At 45.1% G+C, this 10,596-nt stretch overlaps 1 long non-coding RNA gene across 1 annotated transcript in view; it reads right to left on the bottom strand.

Moving 5' to 3' along the window:
- Gm2762 (predicted gene 2762) overlaps nt 1–10,596 on the bottom strand; it is a 61,942-nt gene continuing 51,346 nt past the window's right edge. Inside the window, exons 7-8 of the long non-coding RNA NR_037991.1 lie at nt 3,002–3,113; nt 1–1,530 (exon numbers count right to left, since the gene is read on the bottom strand). This is a non-coding gene — a long non-coding RNA (predicted gene 2762). The remainder of the gene's footprint in view (nt 1,531–3,001; nt 3,114–10,596) is intronic.

The following is a 10,596-nucleotide window of genomic DNA, read 5'->3' as shown; positions in this document are numbered from 1 at the left end:
CAGGCCCCTTTATTAAGGTGCTAATCCCATCCTTGGTGGAGAAGGTGCTAATCTCATCCGTGACAGCAGAGCCCTGAGGCCTAATCACTGTCAAAAGGCTCCACCTTCTAATCCTGTTGTAATGGGGATTAAGTTTCAACAGGAATCTCTCCAGAGGAGAAGACACAGACATTCAAACCATAGCCAGCCCCAAATAAGCACGGCATGAGTTAAGATTCTACAGTCTCTCCCTCTCTCCCCCTCCGTCCCCATCTTATGACATGCTGTCTGATGAGAGTCTGAAAGGGTGGAAGTGAGCCGTGTGCCAGTGGGGATCATAGAAACAGAAACGCCAGCGTCAGGAATCTCAGAGCGCAAAGCCTTCCCGGCTCTGAAAGACAGCGAGAGCCCCCCGGTCCCGAAGACTTCCAGTCTGTGCTGTGGTGTGGCTTGAAGAGGCTGTCTCATCAAAGACCCTTCCAACAAGCATTTAAAATCATCCATCCAAAAGATAACTAAATCGTGGCCATTCATTCCTCTGAACCCATCAACGCTTCGATGAAAACATGTATTTAACTGGGGAAACACTGGGCGCTCACTCTCGCTGGCCTCTTGTTCCCTTTTCTTCTCTCTTCCATTGAGGGCTCAAAATGTTATGATTCATTTCAGCCTGCCCAAAGCAGCAGTGAATTACAGACCCCAGAGTTCCGACCGCAAGGGGTCCTGGGTAAGATTGCCACCACCACCCCCGCCCCCATCCCAGCGTTCTCTCTGCAGCCAGCTCTGTTTGTTCTTTGACTCTTTTGATCATCATTTATAACAGTAGCCAAGCAGAGGAAATTAAGCTTTTGTATTTTCAGCTAATCCATGACCCTGGATAATTTGTAAGAGACATCTATGTGTAGTTAAAAATAAGACTCCAACTGTTTGGGGGTGGGGGTGGGGGTGGGGGAAGGATCATAGAATGTCAGCTCTGAATGGGAGGACCGAAAAGCATGTGGCATCCTTTGGGGAAAATCTGTTTAGTTTAACTCTCTCCATTGTAATAGAGAAACTGAGGCTCAGACAGGAAGGAACTGCTTGCAGTCATATAATAGAGTCTGTGACTATATGGAGATTTAAATGTGGGATTTTTAATTTTCTGTGAAGATGATATCTCCGTGCATGGATACTTCGATTCTGCAGTTTGGTCAGGTGGATGGTCCATCTGTTGCACTGAATCCATCAGTAAAATGGCACCGTTTTCTTTTCTGTGCCTTTAATGGAGCAGTTACAAGGAATAGAAGGATCTGAGTTGTGAGTCCCAGATATGTGTCTTTGCTGTGCCTTGATCTCCCGGTGTGATGGTGGATCCCATAGGTCCCTTGTGGGCAGAGAGACTTAACTGTGGTAAGGTTCTCTCAGTGTGTTCGGTCCCCATGAAACGGGCACTGTTCTATTCTTTCTGGTCCTCCATCTCTTCTGCTTGAGAACAACTAGAAAACACCATGCTTGTAAGTGCCAGGGACTGACCTTTCTTTTTTAGCTTCCTGTGCAGTGTTGGAGCATCCACTGGAAGACACCAAATAATGAAGATCAAAGCCACTGAGATGTGACAGCAGATCCTGCCAAGTAAACCCATGCCACCCTAGGAACTGTCACTCATGGTTTGGAAATTTCCTTACCAGCAAAATTAGGTCAAAATTCCTTTTCTCTCAGCTGCCTATAAATGTCTCACACTTTTAGGGACAAAAAAAAAGAAGAAGAAAAAGAAGAAGAAGAAGAAGAAGAAGAAGAAGAAGAAGAAGAAGAAGAAGAAGAAGAAGAAGAAGAAGAAGAAGAAGAAGAAAAGAAGAAGAAGAAGAGGAGGAGGAGGAGGAGGAGGAGGAGGAGGAGGAGGAGGAGGAGGAGGAAGCATCCAACTTTCCAGCAATATGTCGGACAGATTTGGGTGGAAAAAAAAAAAAAAGAACTACAAGTCACTAGGAAACTGGGAAGAAGATATACAATGGTTTGTCCTCTTTTCATCTGAAAATGAAGCCCATCCATGCAGGAAACACATTCCCCAGAATGAGGAAACCGACCAGTGAAGGAGGCACCGTGCACAGGGCCTTAGCCTGGAGGCTCCTTGCCACTGTGCATGGTTTCTAGGCTGGTACTGTGATGGAGATGATCTGAGATGGTGCATCAGCCCAGACTCTCCACCCCGATGCCACACCTCCCTGACAGAGCTCACAAAAAAAAAAAAAAAAAAAACCAACAACCCTCAACCCTAAGCTTCCAAAAGAGCAAAGGAGCCAGCCGCTCACCCCAGAAGACTGGGCCTTGGGAGTTTCCTGGGGGGACGGGACTCGGCTCGCAGGAGAAGTGAGTCTCACATTAGGATGCCATAGGGCAAGAGAGAGGGAGAAGAGGGAGAAGCAGTGAGGAAGGACGAAAGCCCCAACTTTAACTAATGAAGGGCGGATACAGGAAAAGTGTTACATCTGCCCACCGCTTTGAGGGTGAGAAAACCATTTGAGTGGCTTGGGGAGGAAGTGACCCCAGTGCCCACGGAAAGTCATGCACAGTGCAGTGTTTGCCTAGGGAGTAGCAATGCTGTGGTCACTCAGGACACAGCATTTTTTTTCATTAATTAATTAACTTATTCACTTTACATCCTGATCGTAGCCCCACCCTCCTCTCCTCCCAGTCCCATCCTCATAAGCCCCTCCTCCCCACTTACCTCAGAGAAGGGGAAGCCCCCTTCCCCACCCTAGGACATCCAGTTGTAGTAAGCCTACGTGCATCCTCTCCCACTGAGGCTTGACCAGACTGTCCAGCTAGGGGAAGGGGATCCAATGGCAGGCAAACAGAGTCAGAGACAGTCCCTGCTCCAAATGTTAGGGGACCCACATGAAGATCAAGCTGCACATCTGCTACAAATGTGTAGGGAGCCTAGGTTAGTGTCTCAGTCTCTGTGCACCCCCACAGGCCCAAGTCGGTTGACTCCGCAGGTCTTCCCGGTTTCCTTGACCCCTCTGGCTTGCTCACTTCTACCCACCGCTCTGATGCCCGAGCTCCGTCCGCCTGATGTTTGGCTGTGGGTCTCTCTGCATCCGTTTCATCCACTGCTGGATGAAGCCTCTCAGAAAACAGTTATGCGAGGCTCCTGTCTGCAAGCACAGCAGAGGATCATTATGAATATTGGGGCAATCTTTTAAAATTAAAATAGCCATAGTTTAGGGGGGAAGAACATAACGTGTGTTAATGCTATTAAAAGTCACTTGTGGGTGAAAGGTGGGGATATTGGCTGATGCTCATACCCAGTCTACCTGTGTTACCAGAGAGGGCGAAGGTGAGAGTCACAGAGTACATGTGCTGTGTTTCCTGAGAAGAGCATCACAACTTCTACCAGACAACCTCCAAGTCCACCTCAGGTCTTTGAGACTAAAGAGAGAGGGTCACAGCCAGCTGCAACATTGGCCACTGTCCCTACACAGGCTCCACTGAGCAAGGCTTGTTTCTTAGGGTCATTCATGGGGCTGCTGGTCCTCCCCCATCCTAGGGCTCTGCAATTTCTCTCATGGCCACCTTCTTTCTTCTTCTTCTTCTTCTTCTTCTTCTTCTTCTTCTTCTTCTTCTTCTTCTTCTTCTTCTTCTTCTTCTTCTTCTTCCTCTTCTTCTTCTTCTTCTTCTTCTTCTTCTTCTTCTTCTTCTTCTTCTTCTTCTTCTTCTTCTTCTTCTTCTCCTTCTCCTCCTCCTCCTCCTCCTCCTCCTCCTCCTTCTTCTAGATTTATTTATTTATTTATTTAATATATCTGAGTATACTATAGCTGTGTTCAGACACACCAGGAGAGGGCATCGGATCCCATTACAGATGGTTATGAGCCACCATGTGTTTGCTGGGAGTTGAACTCAGGACCTCTGGAAGAGCAGTCAGTGCTCTTAACTGCTGACTCTCCAGCCCCATGGTCATCTTTAATATGCTAAAAAGATCAGTGCCTCCCCTTCCGTTGTGTGAGTTCTGGGGACGGAAGTCCGGTCATCATTCTTAGCAGTCAGTGCCTAAACTTATTTCTGCAATAGAAGAATTCAGAAATCAGAACAAAGTCAAAGGTTCTCCATAGACAAAGCTATAGGTTTAATATTCAGTTTTCAAAGTTCTCCACCGCATCAGTGACATGGTGTTCTCCAAATTCTGGAACAGAGCCAACCCCCTTGACACCCAGACCCTGGGCACTGCTGTGGTATTTTGTCTCCTTTCTGAACAAGACAATGACCACTGCAGGAGTCTCAGGCCACTCACTGGGTGTCAGGGTCTGTTCTGGATCCTTACGATAAATGTGACTTCTTTTGTGTCTAAAGTTGTCCTGAGTAAACACCAGCTTTCTGGGGGCTCTTCTCACTGGCCTCTGGCAGTTCTTGCCCTCACTCTTTAAAAACATGAAATTGAGTTTGAAGGTGCTGAAGAGAAGATAGAGAGTGAAGTGGAATGATTAAGAAGAGTTCAAATCCAAGGAAGACTTCCATTCACACAATTCAGGTCGGATTCATTCCCACATCTCTTATTCTCTCAGAAACCATCTCCAGCATCTCCAGCATCTCCAGCATCTCCAGCATCTCCAGCATCTCCAGCGTCTCCTGTTGGTTGTATTCTGGTTTTGAGGATTTTATTTTCTTAATCTTTTCATGATTTCCTTCTGAACAAGTTTCTTGATCACTGAATCTTGATCACTCCAGTTCCAGGGGCTCCAGCTCCCTCTTCCCTAGTGTATTACATTGGTAGCTGATGGCAGTGGTGGTGACACCTCGTGATGTCATAACATGCTGAGTGGCACTGGCTAACTGTCTCCACTTCCTTACCTAGCAACGGCAGGGCCGTTGTGAACATTTGTGGAATATACACAGAGGATACGGCACACACCAAACATTCAGTCAGCACCAACCTTCATTATAAACACATACAAAGCAGATGGCACACATCAAGCAAACACCAACTTTTATTATTTTTTAGTATATTCTTTTAAATTATCAAATAGTCAGGGTGTGGTGGAACACATCTGTTATTTAGCAATTTGAGGCTGATGTGGAAAGATTTTTGAGCTCCAGTCATGCTGGACAATAAAGCAAGAACCTGTTTCAAAAAAAGATAAACCATGAACAGAAATAATTTTAATGTTGAACTTGGTGAAAATTCTAAAGTAGATCCTCAAGTTATATTCAAAAAGATCATTTCATTTGCTCTTTCTGGAGTCTAAAATAAAGACCATGGATTCTTTGTGTGTTTAAAATTTATGAACAATGATGTGCCTGAAAAGGTCATGTAATTAGAGATACGAATACATACTTGTACACATGTGTCTGCATGTGATTGTGTGCGTGCGTGCGTGTGTGTGTGTGTGTGTGTGTGTGTGTGTGTGTGTGTGTGTGTGTGTGTGTAAAACTTCTTTATCAGAGGAGTTCTTGGTAACAAAGGAATCAAAATGGGAGACAAGAAGGAGAAGGCAGATGGGGATGGACCAAGGCGTGGCCCTCCAGCCTGATCATGCTGTCCCCTGCCACCATGGCTTTGCGCACCTCACTGTGTCTTTGTCATCTTAGGTCTGTCTGGTCAGCGAGAGTCAGCAGCTCCCCAGTAGAGGAACACAAGTGTGACTTTGTGTGTTTCTGTCTATCCCTAGGGATCCTAAGTCTGGGGCCTTATGCTCCCAATCTGAATTATAATGAGCTTTTGGAGAAGGTTGATTGCAGATGGATTTTCATAAAGAGTTTGCTCCTAAAAATTCCATTAGTTTCTTCTTACCCTAAACCAGGAAATAAAAATGCTTATTTCAGAGATCCCAGATCGCAATATCAGAACTGAAACTTCTGGAAGAGAGGGATTTAGGCTTAGGTAAGGACTTTCTGAATCACGCTCTTCTCATCCCGGAAATAAAAACTTACAGTGAACAGGTGGGACTTCATAACTTAAAAAGCTTTTGTACACAAAGGAAACTGTCAATTAATTGAAGAAATCACCTATAAAATAGGAGGAAAAAATCTTGGCCATGTTCACATCTGACAGATGTATGGTGTATAAGGAACCCAAAACTAAACATGAAGGGATAGGAGCAATCCAATCAAAAGTGGGCAATGCAACTGAGTAGAGACTCAGAAGAAAAAATGCAAGTAGTGAAGTTTTGCAGGTTCACTGTCCTTAGCCATCAGGGAGCTGCAAATTGAAGCTGCTTTGCAAGTTTGTTGGGAGGGATGTGGCGAATTCGGGATCAGCGTGCGCTGTTGGTGGGAACGCAAAGTGGGGTGGCCACTAGAAACATGACTTAGCTATACCAGTCCCAAGCATGTCCCTAAAGGTCTCATCTGTCATCCATGTGCATAGTGTTCTATTCATAATAGCCAGGATGAGAAGGAGCCCACAGATACATCTGCTAAAGAATCTATAATGGAAAGTGTGGTACATATACATAATGGAATACTATGCAGCTGTGAAGAAAAATGGAATTGACAGGTGAATGGACAGAGCTGGAAAAACATATGGAGCGTAACCCTTCGGGCTTTTCTATGTCCACACCAGTTCCCTGATAATGAAATGAAGGCTTATATTTATTTACAATGCTTTTGGTCTTAGCTTATGCTTGCTTCCCACTAGATCTTAACTTATATTAACCCGTTTATTCTAATCTATGTCTGCCATCTGGCTTGTTACCTCTCCTGAGGTTCATACATCAGACTTCCTCAGAGTCTGAGTGGTGAATCACTGGGGCCTGACTCCTTCCCAGAATTCCTATCTTTTTCTGGAAGTCCCACCTTATATTCTCTCCTGCCTTGCTATAGACTGTCCAGCTCTTTATTGACAGGTGATGCTCTTACCCAGTGCACATGAGATTATCCTTACAAACCAGAAAGCCAAATGTTTCATGTTCTCATTTATATGTAAATCTTGGCATCAAATCTTTAGATTTGTGTGTTTAATTCAAGGTACCTTTACCATCCAGGAAGCTAGAAAGGGACTGTTGGTGAGAAGGAAGAATAAAGATCTTAAGACGGGGGTCATAAAACACGGGAGACAAGGCGTGAAGGGGAAGGCTTACAGGAAAGAGAGATAGGAACGGAGACAGAGGATGGGGTTGGAAGACAAGGGACAACACTAAGGATTTTTGAAAAGGCCATAGGGAAACCTACTATTCTACAAGCTCTGTCTCTGTCTCTGTCTCTCTCTGTCTCTGTCTCTGTCTCTGTCTGTCTCTCTCTCTCTCTCTCTCTCTCTCTCTCTCTCTCTGTGTGTGTGTGTGTGTGTGTGTGTATGTGTGTGTGTGTGTTTAATTGGAGTTACCCTACACATAGAATTATGCACATCCCAGAAGCCATAGGTTGCCTGGAGAGTGAAAGCAGGCAGGAGGGAAAATGGAGGTGGCGTCAGATGAGCTGGCCATGCAGAGAACCCTGGCCCTGTCCGGGATGATTCAGTTGCTTCTGTTGTCTCCATGTCCTACTGGGACTCCGAAATGTACCCCGTCCTCCACTAACCTACAGCCTCACTGCCCATGAGGGCTGCCATTGAAACCCCATCACCGGCATCGCTGACCATCTCTCAGAGACTACACTCATTACACCAAGAGTGCATCCCAGAGGATGCTGGTAACGCAGGATCCTCTGTTTTCCCCCAATGGATCTGCATGCAGACAATTGCAGGGAGTACCCAGTGTGGAAAGGCTTATCTGTTGTATGTCAGGACATCGGGGCAGGCCCCAGGGTGGGGGTGGGGGTGGGGGGCACTCCGCGAAGTGGAGTAATGAAGGCTGCTAGGTGTGCTGGTAGGCATATTAGGAGGAGCTTTCATACAGAGCTGCAGGAGACACAGGTGATCACCAGGGGGCCACACTGAGGCAGATCTCTCAAGGCTCCTCCCGTTCTTAGTCACTACTTTCCTGGGAAGCTCAAGTTCTCGAGCACAGACTGAGGTTTTAATCACCTTAAAACCCCTGGCTCTGAATCCTGTCCTGGGCTCGATCTTGCCTGGTCCCTGGTCTTCCTGGTGACAGCTGTACACATGAAGTGTGTGGCATTCACCTCCTTAAATAGTCTCTATTATCTACTGCTCACAGATATTCACAGACATATTCTTCACTGAGACCTTTTGCTCATGAAGAACAACCTAGAGGTACAGTGTATTTCCCCAGGAATTGAATCTCACGATCAAAATCTCCTTTTTACATATTTTTTTCAAAGTTTGTTTTTAAAAAGACTCAAATGCCTTGTAAACGATTATTCAAGAAAACAAAATGTAAAGAAATCCATGTATACAGGATGTGTCTATAATCAGAATTTATCCTGGTTCCCAGGTGACTTGTTACCACACTGACAATTCCGAACAAGATTAGAACCGTCAGAGAGTGAGCCTCCATCCTGAGCAGCATAGATATTCAGCTAAAGACTTTGTGTCCATTTGATAGTTATTTTTCTTTCTTTCCTTTTTTTTTCCTTTGTTTTTCTAAGGACAACTCCTTATCTACCCCAGGCAGGTCTTAAACTAACAATCACTCTCTCTCTCTCTCTCTCTCTCTCTCTCTCTCTCACACACACACACACACACACACACACACACACCACCACCACCACCACCACCACCACCACCACCATTTTTGCTATCCAAATAGTTAAGAATAACGGCAATGACTATAGGGATGGATTTTTTCCATCAGAGATGAATAAGGATAAAGGACTGTCTGGTTCGTTCAAGGATGTTACGCTATGAGACTGAGCAGCCCATGTAAATTAGATGTTCTTGAATCAGACATTGTGGATACTTACTTGTGATTCGTAGGTATGGCCACTTCCTACTTACATGAGGCTCTGTGTTTACAGGAATCACTTTGATTGACAGTCTCTTGCTCTCTTTGGTTTACCCTCAAGAGAGTCACATAAAATCAGTCCAGTGGTAAACAGCTGTCAACAACAGGTTTGAGTCCCATTATATCTGCTAGTTTTCCTTTGAAGAGCTGCATGGAATTATCTTTGGATGTTGGTTCCAATAACATGTGGGGAGCATTCGCTGCTGATACTGTACAGGCGCTTACATTATCTAAGATGCCTTGCAAGGAAATGGAAAGGAGGAAACCTGCTCTCTTTCCACTTACTTTCTCTGGCTTTCACTGGCAAGTCCATTCCCTCACTGGCTTTGAAGCCTACTCCTTCAGGATTCCAGTGTATACTGAAGACCAGCTGCAACATCCAGCCTTGTGAACTGAACATCTACTAGATTCTTGGACTTTCCTTAGACAATCACTGTTAGACTTGCTGGAGCATATCCTGAAAGCCATTCTAATAAATCATATATATATATATATGTATATATATATATATATATATATATATATATATATATATATACACACACACACACACACACACACACACACACACACACACACACACACATATATACTCATTCTATCAGTTCTGTTCTTGTAGAGAATCCTGATGTAACCATCAGGATTATACACATGGTTAATACACTTTAAAAAGTTGCCTATACACATGGTTACATCAAGCTAAAAAAAATTGCTTATTTGGCTAACCCATTTCATTGTCACAATGCCTTAAGTTAGTATTTTTAACAAGATAGTTTGAATAGAGATCCTGTGTTTATAAAACTGTATGACATCACTGTGTTATCACTGTGACATTACTGTGGCATGGCTGTGGTATCATTGTGACATTGCTGTGACATCATCACTGTGGCATCACTGTGACATCGCTGTGGCATCACTGTGACATTACTGTGGCATTGCTGTGACATCACTGTGGCATCTCTGTGGCATCACTGTGGCATCACTATGGCATCTTTGTGACATTACTGTGGCATCACTGTAACATCATCACTGTGACATCACTGTGATATCACTATGGTGATGTCATTTCTTCAGTGAACTGATCTGTGCGCAGCCCTGTAGTATCCCGCATCCTCTTGCCACTCTCACAGGCTCCTGCATGCATGTGCTGAGAATAAACTCATGCAGTCAAACACGCATACACACCACTAGGATAAATTTTTTAAAAAGTTTTTAAAGTTGTTGGTGTCAGATGCTCTCCTTCAATCCCAGCACTCAGAAGCAGAGGCAGGAGGATCTCTATGCATCTGAAGCCACCCTGGTCTGCATACTAAGTTCCAGGCCAGCCAGGCTCACATAGTGAAACCATGTTGCAATCAAACCAAACCAAAGCAAGCTGCTGATATGGGGGTGGGGCAGAAAAGTCACCGCTAGAACCAAGCCTGTAGAAATCAAGATGCAAAATCCTGCCAGTAGGGTGTCTGTGCACTCCACTTCAGTAAAGCCGCATAAGAAATCCTTCCTTTTAGCTTCTGGAGGAAATAACTCATTACTCCACTTCGTGGAGTGCCCCCCACCCCCACCCCCACCCTGGGGCCTGCCCCGATGTCCTGACATACAACAGATAAGCCTTTCCACACTGGGTACTCCCTGCAATTGTCTGCATGCAGATCCATTGGGGGAAAACAGAGGATCCTGCGTTACCAGCATCCTCTGGGATGCACTCTTGGTGTAATGAGTGTAGTCTCTGAGAGATGGTCAGCGATGCCGGTGATGGGGTTTCAATGGCAGCCCTCATGGGCAGTGAGGCTGTAGGTTAGTGGAG

Source organism: Mus musculus, chromosome 13 (genome assembly GCF_000001635.26).
Source record: "Mus musculus strain C57BL/6J chromosome 13, GRCm38.p6 C57BL/6J".
Taxonomy (NCBI): domain Eukaryota; kingdom Metazoa; phylum Chordata; class Mammalia; order Rodentia; family Muridae; genus Mus; species Mus musculus.
Note: the sequence above shows the minus strand (reverse complement) of the source record. Positions and strands in the feature narration are given on the sequence as shown.